Source organism: Aquarana catesbeiana, linkage group LG02 (genome assembly GCF_042186555.1).
Source record: "Aquarana catesbeiana isolate 2022-GZ linkage group LG02, ASM4218655v1, whole genome shotgun sequence".
In the NCBI taxonomy this organism is placed as follows: Eukaryota; Metazoa; Chordata; class Amphibia; order Anura; family Ranidae; genus Aquarana; species Aquarana catesbeiana.
In genome coordinates, this window is record NC_133325.1 from 244,203,970 (window position 1) to 244,228,858 (window position 24,889).

General features: G+C 40.0%; 2 long non-coding RNA genes across 3 annotated transcripts in view; one reads left to right on the forward strand and one right to left on the reverse strand.

Annotated features, from left to right (window-relative positions):
* Nucleotides 1-21,103, forward strand: part of LOC141127649 (uncharacterized) — a 43,890-nt gene extending 22,787 nt beyond the window's left edge. The window contains exon 3 of one of the 2 annotated variants that reach the window (XR_012241572.1): nucleotides 20,699-21,103. This is a non-coding gene — a long non-coding RNA (uncharacterized lncRNA). The remainder of the gene's footprint in view (nucleotides 1-20,698) is intronic. The other variant, XR_012241573.1, reaches the window with a different exon arrangement.
* LOC141127648 (uncharacterized) overlaps nucleotides 1-24,889 on the reverse strand; it is a 102,087-nt gene that overhangs the window by 68,378 nt on the left and 8,820 nt on the right. Inside the window, exon 2 of the long non-coding RNA XR_012241571.1 lies at nucleotides 20,689-20,792. This is a non-coding gene — a long non-coding RNA (uncharacterized lncRNA). The remainder of the gene's footprint in view (nucleotides 1-20,688; nucleotides 20,793-24,889) is intronic.

Below are 24,889 nucleotides of genomic sequence, written 5' to 3' on the forward strand. Positions count from 1 at the left end.
GTTATTTATTTATATGACATTTGAAGGAAGCACACCTGTATGTATATATGTATTGCTTTACGGTTGTGTATTAATAGGTATTGCTTTACGGTTGTGCATTCTAACTGTCAGTGTGCAGCATCCAGGAGTTCACTCAGCGCAAAAATACTCTTATGGTTAATTTTGGCTTTTATTACCCCATTAGCAGTAAAAAGCACAGCAGGTATTGGTGTAGCTGAGAAACCATTTCTCCTTTTAATTCCCCCAGGTGCACTTGCCAACAGGTACCCTTTCTTGGACTTCTCCTTTTCCTCAAGGCCACATAACAGCCATGTTTTTGGCATACTGGTGGTTAGGAGGAGGATTATTAGAGTGCTAGCAGTGAGATGAGTGAAATGTTATTGTGGAGGCTTCAAGAGGGACATATCACCCCTGATAACCTACCAGTCTTTTGCTACCATCCAAGGGTGGGTTCTTTTTATTTATCTTTATTTATTTATTTTAAGACCAGGGATGGTAAGACTAAATGAAACACTTTCAGTGATCATATCTCCTGAATTAAAGTCAGGACAGCTGTTTTCTGCTGTGATCAGGATGTATATTGATGGAATGATTTTTGCTATGGCACTGCATCAATAACAAAGATACTCCGCTTAAACCAAATAGAACTGATATACAGAGATTTACAGAGGATTAATGTAGATGCCAAAGCAAAAGGTCTTTTCTTCAACATACTATATTGTAGCATATCCCAATTCATATTTTTTTCATCACCCAAGCAGACATTACTCCTTTGCCTGTTAAAGATGAATGAAAAGTTTGATGAGAATGCACCAGTTGACTTTGCTTAATCAATCCAAACCTTGTGGCAGATTTGCCTTTTTATTATGAAAGAGGAAAGAACAAAAATATTTTTTCTATTTATGCAGCTTATTGTGCAAGACCTAAGTAAAATTGATAGTCTTAATTAGACCCAAAGTAGTTTAAAGGTGCCACATCCCTATATAATCATATCAAGAAGGTAAATTAGTGGCCTGGGATTTTTAATTGGCACCAAGGATACAAACAGCTGAATTAAAATTCACAATATTTATTAATACAATTCCTTAAAAGAGACAATAGTCTACAACATATCAAAAGGCAACAAAATAAAATGTACATGAAGTCAAAAAGCACCATATATATATATATATTTATATATATATATATATATAAATATACAGTATCTCACAAAAGTGAGTAGACCCCTCACAGTTTTGTAAATATTTTATTATATCTTTTCATGTGACAACACTTAAGAAATGACACTTTGCTACAATGTAAAATAGTGAGTGTACAGCTTGTATAACAGTGTAAATTTACTGTCCCCTCAAAATAACTCAACACAAATTGCTGGCAACAAAAGTGAGTACACCCCTAAGTGAAAATGTCCAAATTGGGCACAAAGTGTCAATATTTTGCTTGGTCACCATTATTTTCCAGAACTGCCTTAACCCTCTTGGGAATGGAGTTCACCAGAGCTTCACAGGTTGCCACTTCAGTCCTCTTCCACTCCTCCATGATGACATTACGGAGCTGGTGGATGTTAGAGACCTTGCACTCCTCCACCTTCCATTTGAGGATGCCCCACAGATGCTCAATAGTGTTTAGGTCTGGAGACATGCTTGGCCAGTCCATCACCTTTACTCTCAGCTTCTTTAGCAAGGCAGTGGTCATCTTAGAGGTGTGTTTGGAGTTGTTATCATGTTGGAATACTGCCCTGCGGCCCAGTCTCTGAAGGGAGGGGGATCATGCTCTGCTTCAATATGTCACAGTACATGTTGGCATTCATGAACTTCAATGAACTGTAGCTCCCCAGTGCCGGCAGCACTCATGCAGCCCCAAACCATGACACTCCCACCACCATGCTTGACTGTAGGCAAGACACACTTGTCTTTGTACTCCTCACCTGGTTGCCGCTACACACGCTTGACACCATCTGAACCAAATACGTTTATCTTGGTCTCATCAGACCACAGGACATGGTTCCAGTAATCCATGTCATTAGTCACCTTGTCTTCAGCAAACTGTTTGTGGGCTCACTTGTGCATCATCTTTAGAAGAGGCTTCCTTCTGGGATGACAGCCATGCAGACCACTTTGATGCAGTGTTCAGCATATGGTCTGAGCACCGACAGGCTGGCCCCTTCAACTTCTGCAGCAGTGCTTGAAGCACTCATATATCTATTTCCCAAAGACAACCTCTGGATATGACGCTGAGCACGTGCACTCAACTTATTTGGTCGACCATGGCGAGACCTGTTCTGAGTGGAACCTGTCCTATTATGTATGGTCTTGGCCACCATACTGAAGCTCAGTTTCAGGGTCTTGGCAAACATCTTATAGCCTAGGCCATCTTTATCCAGAGCAACAATTCATTTTTTCAGATCCTCAAAGAGTTCTTTGCCATGAGGTGCCGCACTTCCAGTGACCAGTATGAGAGAGTGAGAGCGATAACACCACATTTAACACACCTGCTCCCCATTCATACCTGAGACCTTGTAACACTATCGAGTCACATGACACCAGGGAGGGAAAATGGCTAATTGGGCCCAATTTGGACATTTTCACTTAGGGGTGTACTCACTTTTGTTTCCAGCAGTTTAGACATTAATGGCTGTGTGTTGAGTTTTTTTGAGGGGACAGCAAATTTACACTGTTATACAAGCTGTACACTAACTATTTTACATTGTAGCAAAGTGTAATTTCTTCAGTGTTGTCAGATGAAAAGATATAATAAAATCTTTACAAAAATGGGAGGGGTCTACTCACTTTTGTGAGATAGTGTATATACATATATATAGTAGCATACACATAGAATTATGGGATCGATGTAGGATGAATGCCTTTACCAAGGGCAGTCACATGACAGCGTCCAATATAGCACAAAAGATGCAATAAACTCCCCATAGAATGACCTAGCAGATCACCTAATGGGCAATAGAATAGTATAGTACAAATAAGTGAAAAGGGTCTATAAGAAAATGAACAAGACCCCCCAAAAATTTTTATCCATATGGGTATTTGCGCTAACTGTAAAATGTCTCAATCAAAAAGCATCAGGATAAGTGGCAAAAAAACCCTCCTCAAATGGCAAGATTTAATATAAAAGGCTTCAATTGAGTTAACTCAAATAGTCTCAACAAGAGCGGATCAGAAGTTCTATAGCACAAAAAGGATAACAGTAAAATGCCATTAATATTGTGTAGAGGCTCCCTAAATAAATGGGAAAAGATGTGCACGTACATACCAGAAAAAAGAGGGAAGAAGGAATAGATCCTGCAATCAAAACCATATCACAACATCGATAGGCATCCAGAATCAATGCCAAGTCCTAGCTCTGCATGCAGTATTGGTTCTCCATGACTCAGTTCTGCTAGGTAAAGAAATATTCTACATGTAGTAGTGGTGGTACCCCAGTACTCCGCTCTATGTGCATGCGGTACTGATGCTCCAGTGCCCACCTGTACCCGGCAAGGAAATGCTCTGCATGCAGTGCTCAGAGAACTGAGCACTGCATGCAGAGCATTCCCTTGCCGGGTACAGGTGGGCACTGGAGCATCAGTACTGCATGCACATAGAGCGGAGTACTGGGGTACCACCACTACTACATGTAGAATATTTCTTTACCTAGCAGAACTGATTCGTGGAGAACCAATACTGCATGCAGAGCTAGGACTTGGACTATGTGGTGGAGGATAGGAGATCCCATTCCCTAAGGCACGACAAACCAATCTACTCGTTGGACAGGAGGCACCATCTTGATATATAACACAGGCGCATTTGTCATCTTCATCTGGTGAGTTGGGACCCAGGAGGGGAGCACAGGAAGCCACCAGGATTATATCAACATGTCACCAACCCTATACCTCACATTTGATGAACTTTATTGATTGCACTTTATTCTGCACATTTGATGAATTTTATTGATTGCACTTTATTTGCACTGGATTGACACTGAGCACTTTGTTATACATTTTGTTTTTGTATTTCATATTTTGATGCTTGTATATGTACATTAGTAGTTTATAGGTGCAGCGCTGAGTATAAATTCTTTTTGTCCAAGAGAGACTGCTCAGTACTTAAGGGGTACTTTAGGAGCACCCCCATTTCGGATTCTAAATATCCTTGAAAGAGAGGGTCCAGAGGCCTCAATGCCAGCAGACTATGTTTAATCCTCCAGGAGCAAGTGGAATATTTCATAAGCTTGTTGTTTTGGTGTTGCCATGTTGTCTTGGCAAACATTTTTTCTGCAGAGATGTTATTCTTTCTTTAACTAGTTTGCCTCTGGATGTGTCTGGAACCATTTAAAACACGCTCACAGCTGCAGTAGGCGTCATGAACCTGTTTTGTTTTTATGAGCAGGTTCTACATTTTTAGGTAAAAAGTGATCTGGGTAGCTGTGGAACCCCCATCTCACATTTACCTGACTGGCAAATGCCAACCCCCCTCCTGACACCAGCTCCCATCGATTTTCAGGCTCTCCAGCTCCTCACAGGAACCCAAGACCACAACAGTTAATGTTAGGATGGTGAGCAGGAGGAGATCAGGGAACATCCATTCCCTTAGCTCTTCTGCAGTAATGTGAGCTAGAAGTGCTCAGCTATAAGCGCTGTCAGTTCAGAGCTGTCAAAAGCCTGGCTAGAAAGCCAGATGTGGAGCTCTTCAAGCACAGTTGGATGAAGCAAAGGGCACGGGAGACATTAAAGGTCTAACAGAGACTACCTGTAACCTCGCCAGTACTATCACATTTTTGGCTTGTTAGACCCCTTGTGATATGTGCAATAAATGTAGATTTAAAAAAAATAAATAAAAGTATATAATTATAAAACAAAATTAAAAATACTTTTAAAAAGTTAAAAGCAGCTCTGTCATCCTGGGGAAACTTGTAAATGCAAACATGAGGCCAGGGTACACACGCCATGAACAACAGAGTGAGACCAATAATTCTACAGCCATCATTTATAGTTTACTCTAAACTAATAATTATAAAGGCTTTGCCTATTGATAATTTTGGATACAGTACTCTTTTTGCCATTTAATGAGCACCAGCATCTTTGAGGCCTGACACATTTCATATCTTTTTACGCTACACTACTAAAAATGGGACTAAATTGTGTTTGTATGCAATAAAATGAATTTTAGTGTTTTTTTCCCTGAAAATATAAAACTGATAAACAGTTGCGCAAATATTGTGCACCTTTTTATACTATAGGGCCCCTGCTTTCAGTATATATAATGGTCTGCAGGTTTAAAGTAACTTTATAGCAAAAATGCAGACTTTAATATGCATGTGAAAAATTTAAAAACGCTCTAGAAATGAAGTGGTTAATAAAGGCCACTTTAAGCCACTGGCATGTCAGTGAGCTTGGGTCTAGATCAGGTTACCACTGAGGGACAACAGAATGATTCAGATCCCCCACTGAGGGTAAATCTACACACAAATAGAAGGGAATGGGGGGAAATCAATACCAACTTTTTTTAGTGACAACTGTCTAAGAAAGGAGCACTCTTATTTTAGAGATATTACTTCTTACTTCCTGTTGTGTCTTTGAACAGGCAGTGAAGGTAATTCTCCCTAACAAGACACAGATGGAAAATATAACCTGACAAAGTTTTTTTTTACCCTTCCCCACTCTATTCCATAATAAAAAAGGGCTTTAGATATATTTTAAAGTGTGTGTATTTTATATTAGTTTGGATAGAGTAGGGAAGAGTTAAAACTTGTGTTAGGTTATATTTCGTCCAACTTAGGAGATTTCTTCACTTTTTGGGGAAATGGCAGGAAATCGCTACAAAAGGAAGGGACTTTTTATCTTAGAAAGTTGTCACCAGAACCGGTATCCAGTGGCGAAGCTAGACATTCTTTCACCTGGGGCAAAGACTTAGTTCGACACTTGACAATTATGGGGGTAACTTTCCTTGGCTCTGAAATTTTCTGTCTAAGGCCCCTTTCACAAAAAGGGTACAATTAGGTATGCCTGTCAGTTTTTCAGGCAGACCCGACTGGACCATTTATTCACCTCTATGGCGAGTGTAAATGAACTTGTGTCCTTTTACACCTGCCTATCTACAAACTAAACCAGTCTGCAAAAAAAAAAAAATGGAGGGGGACCTGTGCCCCTCCATCTATGCTGATGGGATGGGAGGACAGTTAGGTGTAAACAGACAGCCGGTCTGCCCATAGAGCAGACTGGACTGTCTCCATGTCCACTCTGCATAAACTGAGTGGACATAGACCTGCCATGTGCCCACTCTGCTTTGATCAGTGGACAGATTTCCAGGGATTCAGGGCAAGCTACTGCACGTATCTATTATTATTGTCATTAGGACATTAGGTTGCTTTTGGAGATATCATCATAATGCGTATGCTTTGAATTTTTACACCTATTTTGGGATTTTGTTGGCAACCATATAAACACAGACACTTCATTTTAAATGTACAAATATAGATTTCATTATTCATTTTACATCATAAAATATTCACCACCTAAATCTGTGGCATATTAAAAACAGTAATTCTTTACAAAAGGTAACAGAGGGTTTACATATACAGGAATATACCTGTCGGATAGTGGTACGACCAGTTGTTGTCGGCTAGCTGGAATGTTACCCCTGCAATCACTTCAACTGGAGCTATCTAACGCGCTTTGAACATAAGTCAAACCAGTTCTTCACCAGGGAAGAACCACAATTATATCTGACTTTTATACAACTTCTGATCCTCGGAAGCATCCAGCAAAGGAACCTATTCTGTGGTGGGAAGGAGAAGAGACACGTAGCGAAGCCCAGAATGGGTTCCTTTGCTGGATGCCTCTGAGAATCATAAGTGGTCTAACAGTCAGATATGATTGTGGTACTTCTCTGATGAAGAACTGTTTTGACTTATGCTCGAAACACGCATTGGAAGCTCTAGCTGAAGCTCACTGTGGGGATAACATCACTGCTAGTGGACAACAACTGACAAGTATATTCCTGTATATGTAGACCCTCTGTTATCTTTTGTAAAGAATTACTGTTTTTACTATGCCACAGATTTAAGTGGTGAATATTTTATGATGTAATGTCTATGTGTTTATATGGTTGCCGACAAAATCCCCCAAAAAGTTAAATGTTGATATTAGGGATGGTGGCAACCCACACCTACACTTGAAGGGATAGAATAACTTCTATCATAATGTGCATGAAGATGTGGAAAGTTGCTAAAGTGACCATATACACTATGAATGTGCTTTTATATTTACCAGCATTTCATGGTAATGTAAACATGTGTATGTTTGGATTCATTATTATAGTTATTATAAACTATATTAAACCCCAACAAATATCCAGATGTTCATATTACCAATAAATAAATACAAATGCACATTCACAGTGCATATGTTCACTTTAGTAACTTTCCACATCTCCATACACATCATAATGACAGTATAACATCTCTAACAAGCAATCCTAATGTCCTATTGACAACGATAACCATGAATAATTGCAACTTTTATCACTGCAATAACATTTACAAACACTTAGATGTTCACAAGAAATAAAATCAAACCTGCAGAAATTTCTGTGGCCACGCTAGATTCTTCAGCGTTACATTCAGACAGCAGCCACTAACTCACTTCTTCCTTCCATGCAGGCTTGTGCCTCCCTCTCTCTCACTGACACAGAAAGATGCCCCACCCCTCTCCCCAGCAGATGTGTCCTCTGTGCAGAGCTCTCACTGCAAGCACAGAGGTGAAGAGGGAGGAAGGGGAAAGACGGAAAAAATTAGGGAAAGAAACTGCGCTATAAAATATTTACATGTGAAAAAATCGTGCAAGGAGCAGCAATTCCAACAATAAACATCAATTGTGAAAGTGAAACATGGAAAAAAAAAGGAATCACGCTAAATAAATGTGCAATGTTGCATACATAAAATAATGCAAAATACATACAATATATGTGAAAAGAAAATGGATACACGTGACAACTGCATAAGATCCAAAAATTGTGTCACATCAACTAAAATGAAAAGTGACTACGGATCACCCATAAATATTAAAAAACACCAAGTGATTAATAATAATTCATCCGTGAGAACCAGATAAGATCCACCACCAGGAATAGAAGGGGTCACTTCTTACCGGAGGGCCACGATCCCCCACTACAGAGGATCATAGCTAGCAGGTACACTTTAAAACTGGCTGTGGAAACTCCTGTCAACATCCGCTAGGGGTCATCACACTGTCAATAACAACAGCAAGCTCGTGGCAGAGATGCACCATAAAACGAAAGAGGGAACTCACATAGCGTAAAACCATAAGGATTTATTTAATTTAGTATACATAAAATGAACACTTACAAAGATCCAAAGAATAGATAGCCTTAAGTCCGGTTCTTGGCCAAATGAACACGGACAAACCCGTCCTACTGGAGCACAGCACAGCTTGGAGGTGACGTCAGCGCGTCGTCTAGCTCCGCCCTACACGTTTCGTGACATCATCACGTCTTCCAGGTGCCCCAGGAAGGGGAAAGAGGCTGTGAGCTGTAACAGAGCTACATTTCAGTAAGGAAGGCACACTCTGTTCCTGATGGAGCCCGACCTGAAAACATCCAGAGACAAACAGCAAACAAGGGGGACTGTTGACAGCTGAGCTATGCACAGCCGGGCAGCCTGCACTTTCTCCTGGCTCTCTCCTCCTCGCTCCCAGGGCTGAGCTGACAGTAGTGATGCGGCTGTTATTACTCCTGTCAGCGGCAGCTCCCATCCCAATGCAGCGCCTGGGGCAGGTGACAAAGCCCCCCCCCAGTTTCAGCCCTGCTAGTATTCCCATTGGATTTATTATGAGCACTTGTTCTGGTGACAAAGGCAAATGCATGCCTTGATCTCACAGGCAAACAATGAAACCGGAAGCAACAATGATTTTGTCACTTCTGGTTTTAAATCCACCATTTCCTGGCCAGTACAGCCAGGGGACACACATCTAACCAAGTTGATCTGTGCTTGGTTAGATGGTGTGAAGGGCAGGGGAGACACTGAGGCCTATTAGAACTCTAGAGCAGTGTTTCTCAACTCCAGTTCTCAAGGCCCCCAACAGGTCATGTTTTCAGGATTTCCCTCAGATGAAACAGCTGTGGTAATTACTAAGGCAGTGAAACTGATCAAATTACCTGTGCAAAATAATGGAGAGCCAGAAAACATGACCTGTTGGGGCGCCTTGAGGACTGGAGTTGAGAAACACTGCTCTAGAGTACCTGTAATCTGCCTAATGCTATCACATAGGGGTTTTGTTTTTGTTCACCCTTATGTGAAAGCAATCAAGTAAAAATAAAGAAATGAATAAATGAAAGAGAAAAGTTTTAAGAAATAAACTAATAATAAAATGTATTACATTTTTTTTTTAAATGTACATATCACTTTGCATCCCTGCACACATGCGTAAAGGCACACGTATGTAAACAGTGGTCGCACCACACGTGTGACATATCGCAGTGAACAGCAGAGTGAAAGCAATAATTCTAGCACAACAGCTCCTGGTTTACTCTAAACTGATGAGCTGTAAAAGCTTTTAAAGTATCACCAATGGCAATATTGGGGCACCATAGTTTTTGCGATGTCACAGGCACACACAATTTAAAGTCTTGGTATGTTGGGTATCTATTTACTAGACATAACCTCATTTTTTTTATTTTACCCAAAAAAGCATATTATATTGTGTGTGTTTGCGCTAAAATTTATTTTATTTTATTTGCCCTAAAAATTTGTGTTTAATACACAGTTGCAAAAATGAAATGTTTAAGAGGCATTAAGGTGTTGTTTGCATGCTGAAAACCAGTGCTTGCATGCAGGCTCTGCAGAACTATATTAAAATAATCACACAGGTTTAAAATACACTGTTACTTTTATTTTTTAAAATCAGTTGGCATTTGTTGGATCTGCATATTGATTGTGTTATAATTGTAATTGCCACCAGATAATGTGTTGTGTGTTATAAAAATTATGATTCAGCCCAAAGTAGGTATTCAAAGAAAAAACACAATTCAAATTATCCCTGTCAACTTCAATTACCGTCATCAGGGAGCTCTTCCCCTGACGTCTGCATACTGATGAAACACGTTGGGCAGGGCCTAGTTCGTGACATCATTATGTCCTGTGGAGGATTCCTCCAAATTTAAGCCTTGTTTCTCTTTTATGTAAGTGCATTTCTGTTAATAAAATTTCAATGGTTTTACACCATGAATATTGCCCTGTCTTTCTTTCATATGTTGTACCTTATGTGATTTTTGGCTATGAGTGGCCGAGCAGGAGAGTCTTTAAAGAACTAGGCTCATCTCTAAAAATGCTATTTGATCTCTTACTACCAAGAGATCCCATGCAGCTGGTAAAAGGCTTGAGCACTGTTTTGGTAATATTCCTTGAAGTTTACAAGGGTGTGGAGTATGCCATTTTGTCTTACAAGAGTGATTTGGTTTTCATTTGTTAAATTGACTTCCACGTGCATTTTATATTTTTTACTATGTTTATTGAGCACCAATTTCTTTTTCTATGTTCACTTATTTTGACACAATGTATTGTTATTTGTTGTATCAGTGGTTTAAAGGGATAGCACACCATTTTTTTTTTGTTTTCTTGTATTCAGAAGTTTTTGTGTGCTGCTGTCCTGTATGTTGATACACCAAGCACAGGAATACTTTTTTGTTTATTTTATAAAGGACTTTTCAAATGTTTGGGTGTCTTTATTTCTAGGTGATTTTTTTTGTGAATCGGGAGGGGTACTATGTAGTAGGGGGATGTCAGTATCTGGGAGCCTCTTTAATATTAAAGGGGGCTTACCAATTCCAATAAGCCCCCTGCCTGCAGACCCCCACAAGCACCGGGCAAGTGTGAAGAAGAGGCCTTTGCACTCATCAACATGTGACAAGGTACTTTGGCAGGGAGATTCCCCTTTGGCAAGGCCCCCCAAGTTGAAGACATGGTATAGTTCAGGAGGGAGGCACATGCTCAACCCCCACCCCACCCCCACCCTTTCCTGGTCAGTCAGTCTGCATGCTCAGATAAAGTATGTGGTATGGATTTTTTTATGGGGACCTCATGCATTTTTATTTAGTCCTCCTTAAAATCCATACCAGACTCAAAGGGTCCCTTAGGGGCCTGCAATGTATTTGGGGAACCTTTGGGGCCTGTGTGACATTTTTTCTGTAATAGAAAAGAAGTGAAAGGGAGATGTCATCTGCTTGCAATTTAAAACTTTTTTTTCCTTTGTAAATGTCGGTGCTAAAAAAATCACTGCTCCCGGTCGCATTTGAATTTTTGTTACATTTTTTTTTCATTGGTACATATTCCCAAGGCCAGTGCCTAACTTCCCCCATGCTATTTTAACACCCCCTTGCTTATTAGCCCAGAAACTGGGCATTTTTAATTTGACATATTTAGCTCCCATTCATTCCAATGGGGTTCAGGTTTGGCATTTGAATGTCTTTGAAGTTCGATGAATCCCTGTCGAGCCTAGGACAGTTTGGCTAATCACTAATCACAACCAAACAGTTAGAATTTTGAGCCAACATTCAGAACTAGCATCCAGGGATGAGCTAAGGTGCAGGCCAAACATCACTGTCAAAGGTTTCCCTTAAATATATGAAATTTCCTTTTCAATGCCTTTTTCAATGTCTCTTTTGCCCAAAGTAACACATTTAGTTGCAGTAGTAATAGTTGTGCTGTTTAACTTATTTGTTAATAATTAGCTCAAAACAACTTTTTACTCAAGACAGGCCGTTCATTTTTTTTAGTTAATTGAATTAACTGGTGCTAGGTTTGTACATAACCACAGCCCCCAACTACATTTCAATTATGTCATAATTTTCTGTTTCTCTACTCATAAACATTAGTTGTCCTTGGTTTCTTCTCCTATTACTATGGTCTCCCTGTATCAAGTTGCTTGAAGCACTATAAGGCCCCATTTAAACAGTCCTATAGAACAGGAATTTGCTTTATTAATGCTTTCCAATTGCTTGGCAAACATCTAGTCATATCAATGAAGGTGCACAAAAAACATGCCCCCAAGTATGCCTTAAGCACTCGTAAAGTTTGAGGAAGCTTTGAGGTGTTATAAAAGCTTTGCAAACAGCCCTTAAATGCACAAAGAATTAATTCAAATTTTTTATATGATTATGATTATATGAATATGATTTTATACATGTTTCTGAACATTTTCTAACACGCATGTAATTGTAACCCAAACAGTTTCTAACACACGTGTATTTTGTAACCCAAGAGATTCCGATTAAAAATTGTCCAAAGATAGTTTCAGGGTTGCAGAAGAAGCCCACAGATTGGAACATTTTGCAAAGTATCCATGTAGGATAGTAGTAAATGTATCAGTATTGCATCTTGTGGGGACCTAATCGTCCCCTAAGGGCCAGCTACTATTCCATCTGTTCTTGAAGTAAAACTATGAGCAAAACTTGTTTTTCAGGGTTATAACACTGCCAGTTTGTTTTTGTTTGCCCTGTGTCCTATTGGGGAGATTTGCCTTCACTCTCTGTCCACTAGCCAAAACAGACAGTAAGAAAAAATTCCTGAAAATGAAAGGAATCCCTTGGGGGCCCCCATTGGAAATTTGGGATTTTTCTTTACTTTCACTTTCAATGATAATGGTAAACAGGACAAATAGAAAGGGTGAACCTCACTAATAGGGGCACAAACAGAAACAAAAAACCTGATAGGTGTTTTAATCCATCTCCACTCTGTCCAAAACTAAATAGAAAGTTTTGCCTTCAGTTATACTTTAAGCCTTAAGAATAAAACTTTAATTATTTCACAATATATTTGTCTATACCTTTATACCTGATATTTCGCTCTTCCAATCAGTATCTTCCCATGCTTCGGGACTGATCAAGATTGGCCACCACAATACTATAAAAGAATTTGCAGCAAGTTTATTTTTATACAGTCAAAATATTATTTTGCTTCTCAATAAAGTTAATATCATGTTTTATTGCTTTGTGGTGAATACCGTATATCCTAAGGCCTTGCAATAGTTAGAAATATTGGTAAGTTATAGTTCACCCATACATGGATTTCAATTGTGCCTGATGTGTGTGTGCGGAATATTATGCGTTTGTTCTAGGTATCTGGCTTCCCCACCCAATCTATGGCCTTATGCACGCAGGACATTTTCCAAACTCTCCTAGAAGCTTTTCTTCAGCAGCATTTTGGCAGAAAAAAACGTCTGACGCTTGTAAAAGTGTGTTAAATGGGTGACAATTCATTTCATTGGCCAGAATAATAATTTATTCTGGCCATTGAAATTAATTAACACTCAAGCACTAAACGTGCCTAGGGTTAACATACATTTACATGTGTGTCCATATTTTGTCTGCCAAAACTCTGCTGCTCCTGGATAAACTGGCAATGTTTTTTTTTTCTGTCTCTATAAGCCCCTGCCACTAATGCTGCTAAAAGCCTATGTGTGCATGAACACGTAGGCTAACATGCAGGGGAGTTTAGGCAGGAAAAAAATTCTGACACCCCTAGAAGCATCTGCAAAAACCTCCAGTGTGCATGAGGCCTAAAGGTCACTGCATGTTTTGTTTTATGTTTTTTTAACTAACTACTTGCCGACCAGCCGCCATCGTTATACAACGGCAGGTTGGCCCACCTGTGCGCAACACCGTAGCTGTACGGCGGTTGCTTTAAGGGGTATAGGGAGCGAGCGTGCCGTGTGATGTCAGAGCCAATGTGCGTGGCTGGCGGCCGCGAAGTCTGCCAGAGACCCGCGATCGCTCCTGAGAGAGACAGAACGGGAATCTGTCAATGTAAACAGACAGATCCCTGTTCTGTCAGGAAAGAAGAGAGAGATCTGCTGTTCCTAGTAATCAGGAACTGCGATCTCTCTCTGTTCCCTGTCAGTACACTGCCCCCATAGTTTGAAACACCTCCCTAGGGAACACTTAACCCCTTGATCGCCCTCTAGTGTTAACCCCTTCCCTACCAGTGACATTTATACAGTAATCAGTGGCTATTATTAGCTCTGATCGCTGTATAAATGTCAATGGTCCCAAAAAAGTGTCAAAAGTATCCAATCTGTCCACTGCAATGTCGCAGTCCCGCTAAAAATCGCAGATCACTGCCATTACTAGTAAAAAAAATAATAACAATAAAAATGGCATAAGTCACTTCCCTATTTTGTAGACGCTATAACTTTTGCGCTTATTGCGATTTTTTTAAACAAAAAAATGTAGAAGAATACATATTGGCCTAAACTGATGAAGATATTTTGTTTTTTTGGATATTTATTATAGGAAAAAGTAAAAAAAATATTTATTTTTTCCAAATTGTCTGTCTTTTTTTTGTTTATAGAGCAAAAAATAAAAAACACAGAGGTGATCAAATACCACCAAAAGAAAGCTCTATTTGTGAGAAAAAAAAATAGGAAAATTTTGTTTGGGTACAGCGTCGCACGGCCACGCAATTGTCAGTCAGTCAGTCAGTCATTATTAAGCGGTTATACTTATCTTTTCCATACGTTTTCATCATCTCCCAGCAGTGGACAGTCCTTAATGATGCAGAGAGTGGCACTGACATAATGACAACATTGTCCCTCTCTGCTATGGTGAGGCCCCCTCAAGGGGTAGATTCATGACACCCTGTACTCACAAGAACTCCTCAGTTCCACAGAAATCCAGAATCCCAGTTAACCCAGAACACTGAGGACAGCTAGAGGTGAAAAAAGGTACTGTGGGGGACAGCAACTGAGAGGGGGCAAATGTTATAGCTAGAGTCTGCTGGGGTAAAAAAAAAAAAACAGACCATAAACAAAACGAGTTGGGCTCTAAGGCAGGCTTCACACGGGCTGTCTAATCAGGTCCACCTTTCAGTTTTTAAGGCGGCCCTGATCTGACCATCCATAGCTCTCTATGGAGCGGTGGATGTTAGCTAGCGGACATGTGTTGTGCTGACACCTGCCGGCATCCGATATGATCCTCTTCTCCAAAAAACAGCGGATCCGATGACAGTCAGATGGAAAGAGGAAGGGTGTCCATTTCCATCTGACAACCCCATAGAGAACAGCGGAGCTGTGTTCGTGTCCGCTCTGCATAGCGAAGCAGACATGGACCTGTCATCCGCCTGCTCCGCGGGGAGATCCCCTGCTGAGCAGGCAGATCCAGACTACGGAGAACACCCATGTGAACAGTGTTAATTTCGTCGACTAAAATGACTAAAACATTTTAGTCGACTAAATGAATATTATTTTAGTCGACTAAAATACAACTAAAACTAAAACAACTGAGATGACTAAAATACGACTAAAACTAAAATGCCATTTTAGTCAAAAGACTAAAATGGGATTAAAACTAAAATACCATTTTAGTCAAAAGACTAATGCCCTGTACACAAGGTCGGACTTTCCGACGGAATATGTGCGATCGGAGCTTGTTGTCGGAAATTCCGACCGTGTGTGGGCTCCATCGGACTTTTTCCATCGGAATTTCTGACACACAAAGTTTGAGAGCTTGCTATAAAATTTTCCGACAACAAAATACGTTTGCGTAAATTCCGACTGTATGTGGACAATTCCGACGCACAAAGTGCCACACATGCTCAGAATAAATTAAGAGACGAAAGCTATATGCTACTGCCCCATTTATAGTCCCGACGTACGTGTTTTACGTCACCGCGTTCAGAATGATCGGATTTTCCAACAACTTTGTGCGACCGTGTGTATGCAAAACAAGTTTGAGCCAACATCCATCGGAAAAAATCCATGGATTTTGTTGTCAGAATGTCTGATCAATGTCCGATCGTGTGTACAGGGCATAAGACTAAAACTAAATTGAAATTAGACTTCAAAATTAACACTGGTCTGTAGTGCATGTTCATACCTCAATGTAATAATAAATAACATATTAGATTTTTCACTCCAGCAGTATATAATAAGTTTGGAAATTGTAGAGAAATGTTAACTAATGCATTACAATTTAAATACACCCATTAGATTTTAGATGACTAAAATTAGTTTTAGTCGACTAAAATGTACTGGAGATTTAGTCGACTAAATTACGACTAAAACTAAAACAATTGCATAAGACTAAAATGGGACTAAAACTAAAATGCCATTTTAGTCCTAAGACTAATGCCCCGTACACACGGTCGGATTTTCAGACGGAAAATGTGTGATAGGACCTTGTTGTCGGAAATTCCGACCGTGTGTAGGCTCCATCACACATTTTCCATTGGATTTTCCGACACACAAAGTTTGAGAGCAGGATATAAAATTGTCCGACAACAAAATCCGTTGTCGGAAATTCCGATCGCGTGTACACAAATCCGACGGACAAAGTGCCACGCATGTTTAGAATAAATAAAGAGATGAAAGCTATTGGCTACTGCCCCATTTATAGTCCTGACGTACGTGTTTTACGTCACTGCGTTTAGAACAATCGGATTTTCCAACAACTTTGTGTGACCGTGTGTATGCAAGACAAGTTTGAGCCAACATCCGTCGGAAAAAATCCTAGGATTTTGTTGTCGGAATGTCCGAACAAAGTCCGACTGTGTGTACGGGGCATAAGACTAAAACTAAATCGAAACTTGCTGCCAAAATTAACACTGCATGTGAAACCAGCCTAAATCTACATATCTATACTGACTATAAGTATTTGTTAATATGGTTAGGCTATTCAGAAAGTTCACTGATTTGTAAATAAATGCACAGCTTTCCAGTTCTCAACTTGCAAATTTTTTACATTTCATACAATTTCCCTTCTATGTTCTAGATGTGTACAATAACGATTTAAATGCAAAACAATGCATTTGTGCTAGCAAACTTTTCTCATTTATATTTCATTTGAAATAAAAATGAGAGATATTGTTGTTTCAAGATAAGTACTTATTTAATTTTCATCAAGGTACATAAGTGCACGCCTATGTATACCACATCTTTTATGTTAACTGCTATTAAACAAGTGTAAATACCAGTATGTCTGGATTAAAGACTTTGAAATATGTTGTAAGCTTTATCAGCAATATACTTTTCCAGCAACAGGTGATCATGAATATGAGACTTTTGTCTTCACATTTTTATGTTGACCCAGCAAGCTTTTTCTACACATGCAGGCAGCTTCAGGGGAAATGAGTTTATTTTGTATTTCCCTGAACACTCACTGGGTTTTTGAAAGGAATGAAGCTACATTGGGCCAGCAAAAAAAGTACCCCTTTAGTAGATTTCTCTCTTAAAACATGTATAATTTATAGTCCGACTCCAGCCGTTTTTTACATAATGGGCATTTATTAATTGATTTCTGCATCCCTGTGGCTGAGATATCCCCTTAACACATACAGAAATAACATGTATTAGTAGTATGGAGACAGATGTCACAAGGACAGGGAGTGAGGTAATTTATCCCCTGTAAAATGCAAACAGTTGTCAAAGCCTGACAGAGGTACTAGTGATACTCTGTACTAAACAAATATTTGTTTTTATTGCTATTTGTGTCTCCAAGGTTTTCCTTTGCTTCCTGTAGTGGCAAGGGGGACAGAAAAAAAAGGAAAATTTCCACAAGAGTGAACTGTTTAAAGCTGAACTCCAGTCAACAGAAAAATATAAATATCATGTGCACCCTGTTTAGTAAAGTTTAATGGCTTGTATAGTAACAGGAAAACTTACCTTATTCTTTACTCCCCACGAGCTGGTGCTCTTCTGCAGTTCTGTGGCAGGACTTCAACATCCTCATGCATAATGTAGGACCATCCTGTATTCTACATAATGATGTTGAAGAGACCATAACTAAGTAGCTGGCGAAGAGTAGCGGCTTTCTGGGACCAGTCATACAGTGTGGAGAAAGCCTATGGGAGCACCAGATAAGGTATTCCTCTGCCACTCTAAGACCACAATACGTATTTATACATTGCAGATTTAAAGTGGTTTACCGGGATTATGGCTGAAGATATCAGCCATAACCCCGTATAGTTTTTACAGTCAGTGGCTAGCTTTCTCAGAAAGCACTCCAAGCAGCTCATGAGAAAAGGTGGGAGGGTATGTCCCCCGCCGCTTACCAGTTTGCCTGAGAAATGATCCGACGGTGCCACCAGCTAGTCACACAGGCAATCAAAGAGTGTTTGCCTCTATGGCCTTGGAGGACCAGAGTGACGTCATGACATCACTTCTGGTCCAGGGTAGAAGTAAACATTTTTTTTTTAAGCAAAAGATCTTTTTTTTTTTTTTTTTTTGATCTTTTGCTTTTAAAGGTAAAGAAAAGATTTGGGGACCTGTCATCCTTATTTCTATTACAAGGGATGTTAACATTCCTTCTAATAGGAATAAAAGTGATTAAAAAAAATGAAATGAAAAGGACAGTGTAAAAATAAAAAGTAAAATAAATCTGTACTCGCACGCAGAAGCAAACGCATACATAAGTTACGCAAGCATATGTAAATGGTATTTGAAGCAACAGGTGAGGTATCACTGCAAATTTTAGAGCGAGAGCAGTAATTTTAGTGCTAGACCTCCTCTGTAACTGCAAACAGGTAACGTTTAAAAATGTTAAAAGCATCGCCCATGGAGATTTTTAAGTACCATAGTTTATCGCCATTTAAAAGCATGACATGTTAGATACAGTATCTCACAAAAGTGAGTACACCCCTCACATTTTTGTAAATATTTTATTATATCTTTTCATGTGACAACATCGAAGAAATTGCACTTTGCTACAATGTAAAGTTGTGAGTGTACAGCTTGTATAACAGTGTACATTTTCTGTTCCCTCAACATACCTCAACACAAAGCCATTATTGTCTAAACCATTGGCAACAAAAGTGAGTACACTCCTAGGTGAAAATGTCCAAATTGGGCCCAAAGTGTCAATACTGTGTGTGGCCACAATTATTTTCCAGCACTACCTTAACCCTCTTGTGCATTGAGTTCACCAGAGCTTCACAGGTTGCCACTGGAGATCTCTTCCAATCCTCCATGATGACATCACAGAGCTGGCAGATGTTAGAGACCTTGCGCTTTCTCCACCTTCCATTTGAGGATGCCCCATAGATGCTCAATAGGGTTTAGGTCTGGAGATATGCTTGGCCAGTCCATCACCTTTACCCTCAGCTTCTTTAGCAAGGCAGTGGTCGTCTTGGAGGTGTGTTTGGGGTCATTATTATGTTGGAATACTGCCCTGCCGCCCAGTCTCCGAAGAGAGGGGATCATGCTCAATGAACTGTAGCTCCCCAGTGCCGGCAGCACTCATGCAGCCCCAAACCATGACACTCCCACCACCATGCTTGACTGTAGGCAAGACACACTTGTCTTTGTACTCCTCACCTGGTTTTCGCCACACACGCTTGACACCATCTGAACCAAATAAGTTTATCTTGGTCTCATCAGACCACAGGACATGGTTCCAGTAATCCATGTCCTTAGTCTGCTTGTCTTCAGCAAACTGTTTGCGGGCTTTCTTGTGCATCATCTTTAGAAGAGGCTTCCTTCTGGGACGACACCCATGCAGACTAATTTGATGCAGTATGCGGCGTATGGTCTGAATACTGACAGGCTGACCATCCACCCCTTCAACCTCTGCAGCAATGCTGGCAGCACTCATACATCTATTTTCCAAAGACAACCTCTGGATATGATGCTGAGCACGTGCACTCAACTCCTTTGGTCGACCATGGCGAAGACTGTTCTGAGTGGAACCTGTCTTGTTAAACCGCTGTATGGTCTTGGCCACCGTGCTGCAACTCAGTTTCAGGATCTTGGCAATCTTATTATAGCCTAGGCCATCTTTATGTAGAGCAACATTTTTTTTTCAGATTCAGAGATCGCTGTGCCATGAGGTGCCATGTTGAACTTCCAGTGACCAGTTAGAGTGAGTGAGAGTGATAGCACCAAATTTAACACACCTGCTCCCCATTCACACCTGAGACCTTGTAACACTAATGAGTCACATTACACTGGGGAGGGAAAATGGCTAATGGGGCCCAATTTGGACATTTTCACTTTCGCTGCTGTTGGCAGCGGTTTAGACATTAATGGCTGTGTGTTGAGTTATTTTGAGGAGACAGCAAAATTACACTGTTATACAAGCTGTACACTCACTACTTTACATTGTAACAAAGTGTAATTTCTTCAGTGTTGTCACATGAAAAGATTTAATAAAATATTTACAAAAATGTGAGGGGTGTACTCACTTTTGTGAGATACTGTATCTATTTACTCTGTGCAACATTATCTCTTACATTTTACATTGGGGTATAATAAGGGTATTTTTTTTAAATTCCATTTGCAAAACTGCTGCGCAAATACTGTGTGACAAAAAAACTTGCAACGATCGCCATTTTATTCCCTTGGGTCTCTGCTAAAAAAAAGATGTATAAGTAATTTTCTAGCAAAAAATACTGATTAAACTTGTAAACAAAAGTGCTAGAAAAAGCCTGGTCTTCAAGTGGTTAAAATATTAATAATAATATACAGATACATTTTCATCTGTAGGCTAAATAGTGTTAATTCTCTAATAACTTTCATGAAAATTTTATATGTGAAGCAAAATCAGACTAAATCAAAGCAGTAAGATTTTAGTTTTTATACTAATTTTGATATTCCCAAATAATCAACAGTGGAGAAGTAGCATTTTTGACAACCATGACATTGAGTTTGCTAAAGTATTGCGTATCATCAAAAATTGTAATGTTTTTCAATACCTTTTTTCAGGTTTTTGCATCCCAGTTGTGATGATTTTCTCCAGCCTCTTTGCAGATACATTATGTCCAGTGGTGGCTGCATGTCATTGCTCACAGTGGGCTTCCTGATGGTGACATTGGCAAAACAATGAGTGTTGGAATGGGAACAGGAGAGCAGTTGGGATACAGGGACGAAGCCCTGTCACCCCATAACAGAAAGAGTCTGAAGAAGGACATTTATGTCAGGATTAACAGGTATTTCTTAATAAAATCTGCAGTTTTAAGAATATTGAAAATGTTTTAATTATTTTAACATTTTAAAGATTATATGAGAATTCATTGATTAGTTTTGGATCTACTTTAAAACTCCATGCTTATACACTAACAAATATGCTAAATTTACAAGTGAACTACTGCACATCCAAATATTCCCTTCTTAGTGACAGGTTCCCTTTAAAATTGCACCAAAATATGAAGGTATGCACATACTGGATGACAGTGAAATTAAAATAAGATATGGATATTAAAAAAAAAACTTGCAGTGGCGGGACCTGTGGGTGTGTGGGTATGCTACAGAACACCCAAAACTTCTGCTAGCACCCCCATTAAAAACAAAGGCATAGTTGAGAAATGCCCTGGATCCTGTGGGACAGTCCTGGGATTTTGCATACTGTCTCACAATGTCCATGTCCTGTAGGTTATCATGCAGTATCCAGGACACTGAGCACTACTGCTTACTGTTGCTTTGCAATAAACCTTCAACAAATTTGTGCGCTGGTGTCACTGCTGACAGCAACCTAGAGAATGGCCACACAATGTGAAGTCATGTTAATGATGCCTGTACGTAGCAGCTGCTTCACGGCAACCGCCTTTCTCCTCCGTAAAGTCATGCCAAAGCATGGAGCTGGATGTGTTTAAAATGCAGTCACAGTTCAGCTTCATGACACAGAGTTTCAGCTGCCTGGTTCCCGTTGCTCCACGGTCCCAACTTTCTGAGTCATCTGACTGAGGTCTGTAGTATGGTAAAGTCATAGTAAAAAATATGCTTTACTGTATTACCATATTATTTGTTATGAACATTTATTAAGTATGAAGAATTTTGTAAATTGTAACTGAGGTAGATTATAAAAAAAACTGCTTGCAACCACCCTTGTGCCACTTGGCAGGGGCTTTGCATCTTTCCTGAAGAGATTGGGTGGGTCTGCCAAGTGTTCCAGATCCTGCAGGAAAGTTCAAAGATTTTGGTCTCTCAGTTTCTGTGTATTGCAGGATGTCCCATAGGGGTTGATTTACTAAAACTGGAGAGTGCAGAATCTGATGCAGCTCTGATAGAAAGCAAACAGCTTTCAGGTTTTATTGTCAAAGCGTAATTCAACAAGCTGAAGTTATAAGCTGATTGGACACTGTAAAGATTGACAGTGAGGTGCGAAATGCTGAAATGATCTGCACTCCAGCACCTGACACTGTAATTATGCCACACTGTGTGGTGAAGTGGTGTCCTGCCAACAGTCACAGTATAGCTTCTGCTTCAGCAGAGCAAAGAGCAGAGCAGCAGTTTGGGAGCGTGTAATTAGGTAAGTCACCACTGAACACCAATTCTTAGACCAGACCATATCTTGTCTAAAATATAACAAATAAGAGGCAGAGAACTTAAAGCTATACCCTGTAAAGCAACACCCATGGTATTACCTATGTCCCCACACACCTGGCTGGAGATGCACTTTGATCACCTTATTTTTCTTCTTAGGTCTTTCAAGGTGTACTAATTATATTCCAATATTGGAAACTATACATGCACCAGCCCACTGTGTACAGCAACATTAAAAAATATTTTTTTTTTTTTTGTCACAGACTGCTTTGTCCCTAGCAATGGTAGAGAGAGGGACTTTTTTATTCATTTGATCCATCTGCAGAGTAGTCCCGTGACATAGTCTCCCTTCGGCATCTGACAATTTATCCAAAGTGTCGGCACCTGCCGAGCCAACGCAGACTGCTACAGGGCTTGGCAAGGAGAGCTGATATGCCCAGCTGAAGACAGTGAAGTGGCAATTTCTGGTGTGCTGAACTTGTGATGTTAGTTTGCCTACATCTGGAAGAGAGTGCTCACCTCTCACTGCTCTATCACTGTAAGCATGTTGTGAGAACTCGTGGCTGTGCTTTTTTATTGTAATGGGAGATTTGTTGCCTTGGTCTACCTTGAAGTGGTGAAAAAATTTGTTCTGCTGTTCTTCTAATCTGCTGCAGCCTACAATCGTTTTTAAAATACTCTGTGGACTGTGGTGGCAAAAGCAAAAAGCAATTAATGCTGCTGGTAACGTTTTAAAAATACATTTGAAGTGAACAGTTGGTAGAAGTTGTACTAGCCAAGAAGTTGTCCCTACCAATAGCTCACTTTAGGTGTATTAGTCACAGTACTATAGAAGCATTATTTGATTTTTTTCCCTGCCATAGTACTGCACAACAATTCTGGGGTTTATTATTGTGCCGAGCTTGTGGTTATTATTATTATGCAGTGCTGGCAATTATTGTGCAGTGCTGATGGTTATTACTCTGCAGTGATGGCAGATATTACTGTGCAGTACTGGAAGTTTATTATTGTGGTTTATAGCGATTATCATTGTGCTGGAGGTTATTAATGGGCTTGAAGTTATTACTTGACCTGATATTTTCTAGGGGTTATTGCTGGAAGTTATAATTTCCATCCCCAACACTTGCAGGGGGGTATTGTTGCTGGTTTATCTCATCAAAGTACCCCCAGGCCTTATGTTGACTAAACAAAGGGGGAAAGGTCGCACACTACAAGCCATACAAGGTAAAAAAAAACAACTTTATTGTCCACACCAACTTTTGGCCACACCACATTAGGCCCCTTACTTATACTCCCAGTAACAGCACAGAACCGCCAAAAAAATAGTTGAAAATGAGCTGGAAATGGATCTTTCAACACGATAACGATTCAAAGCAGCAAGAAATGTCTCAAAGTATGATATATACCCTGTTCAATGATTATTTGCCCTTTACTGGAAAACTAATAAAGTACCTTTAAAAAAAAGTGTCTCAAAAAGAAGAAATGTATGGTTATGGACTTGCCTAGGCAAAATCCTGATTTGAATCCCTTTGGAATTTTGTGGAGGACATCTGAAAACAACTTTGCCTTGAAAAATGGTCAAAAATTTCACATATTTAATGTCAGAGATGGGTGAGCAGTTATGTCTATAACAGGTTATAAAAGGTTATCCCCAATTGGTTGGGACTTTAGTAGAAGAAATACACCAACTGTTAAAAAATCACATTGATCTTTATTGTATTAACCAATAATAAATGTTGTGATTATAAAAAACATTTAATGGCTGTTGCTTCTTCATACAAATGCATTACACCACAATTGTAGTACATAGTTGTTACATAGGAACTTGAAATGCAGAGTTTGTCACATGAAACCCAATGTGTTTCAAAGTCAATTAGCTCTTTTTTCAGGGGTAGCTCTGCAAGAGGTGTGGCAAAATATTGTAATGAACAAGAAAGTAAAAAAAAGAGTAGAAAACCAGCCATATCGCAAAAACAAAGCAGTTCGCAACTCTGTCTACATATTCATAAGGTCCTGGCCATCTGTGGCCCGCCAAACAGTCACTGAAGCTGCCAATAGGTATCTATAGTAATAGGTGTCTTCACAGATGAATTATGAGGCATCCATATGGAGTAATGGGGACATTGATTGTATCCAGTAGTAGAGTAAAAAAATCACAGGATGTCGCATTTAATACACATCTCACTCCACAGCCCTCACCCCCCCCCCCCTCCACAAAAGAAAAAGCCTCCTTGCACCTCACCTACCCAGCCCGGCTATAGTACCTCCCAGCAGTATAGGCAACTCCTCCTCTCTCTATTGCAGGGAGATCATTGATCAGCATCTGTGCGCCTAGGTACAGATGGGGATTACAGTGCAACTTACAACATGATGCGCTATCCCACACTGCACCTTCATTTGCATTTCTCTTGCCCCTGCCATGAGTGCAGGGCAGGCAGGTATCTGTGAGAGCCGCCGAGAGGAATGTTGTCCCTATAAACACAGAAGGCTTCTGTGTTTACAAGTGACAATGGTGAGCCGGGAGTGGAGGGCGAAAGCCGAGGGGTGGAATGGAGTACCACTCCATTCCGGCTGGAAAAAAGCCCTGCTGGCGGCTATAGCCACTGCAGTGTTCATTGTATTCTGGCAGCGGGG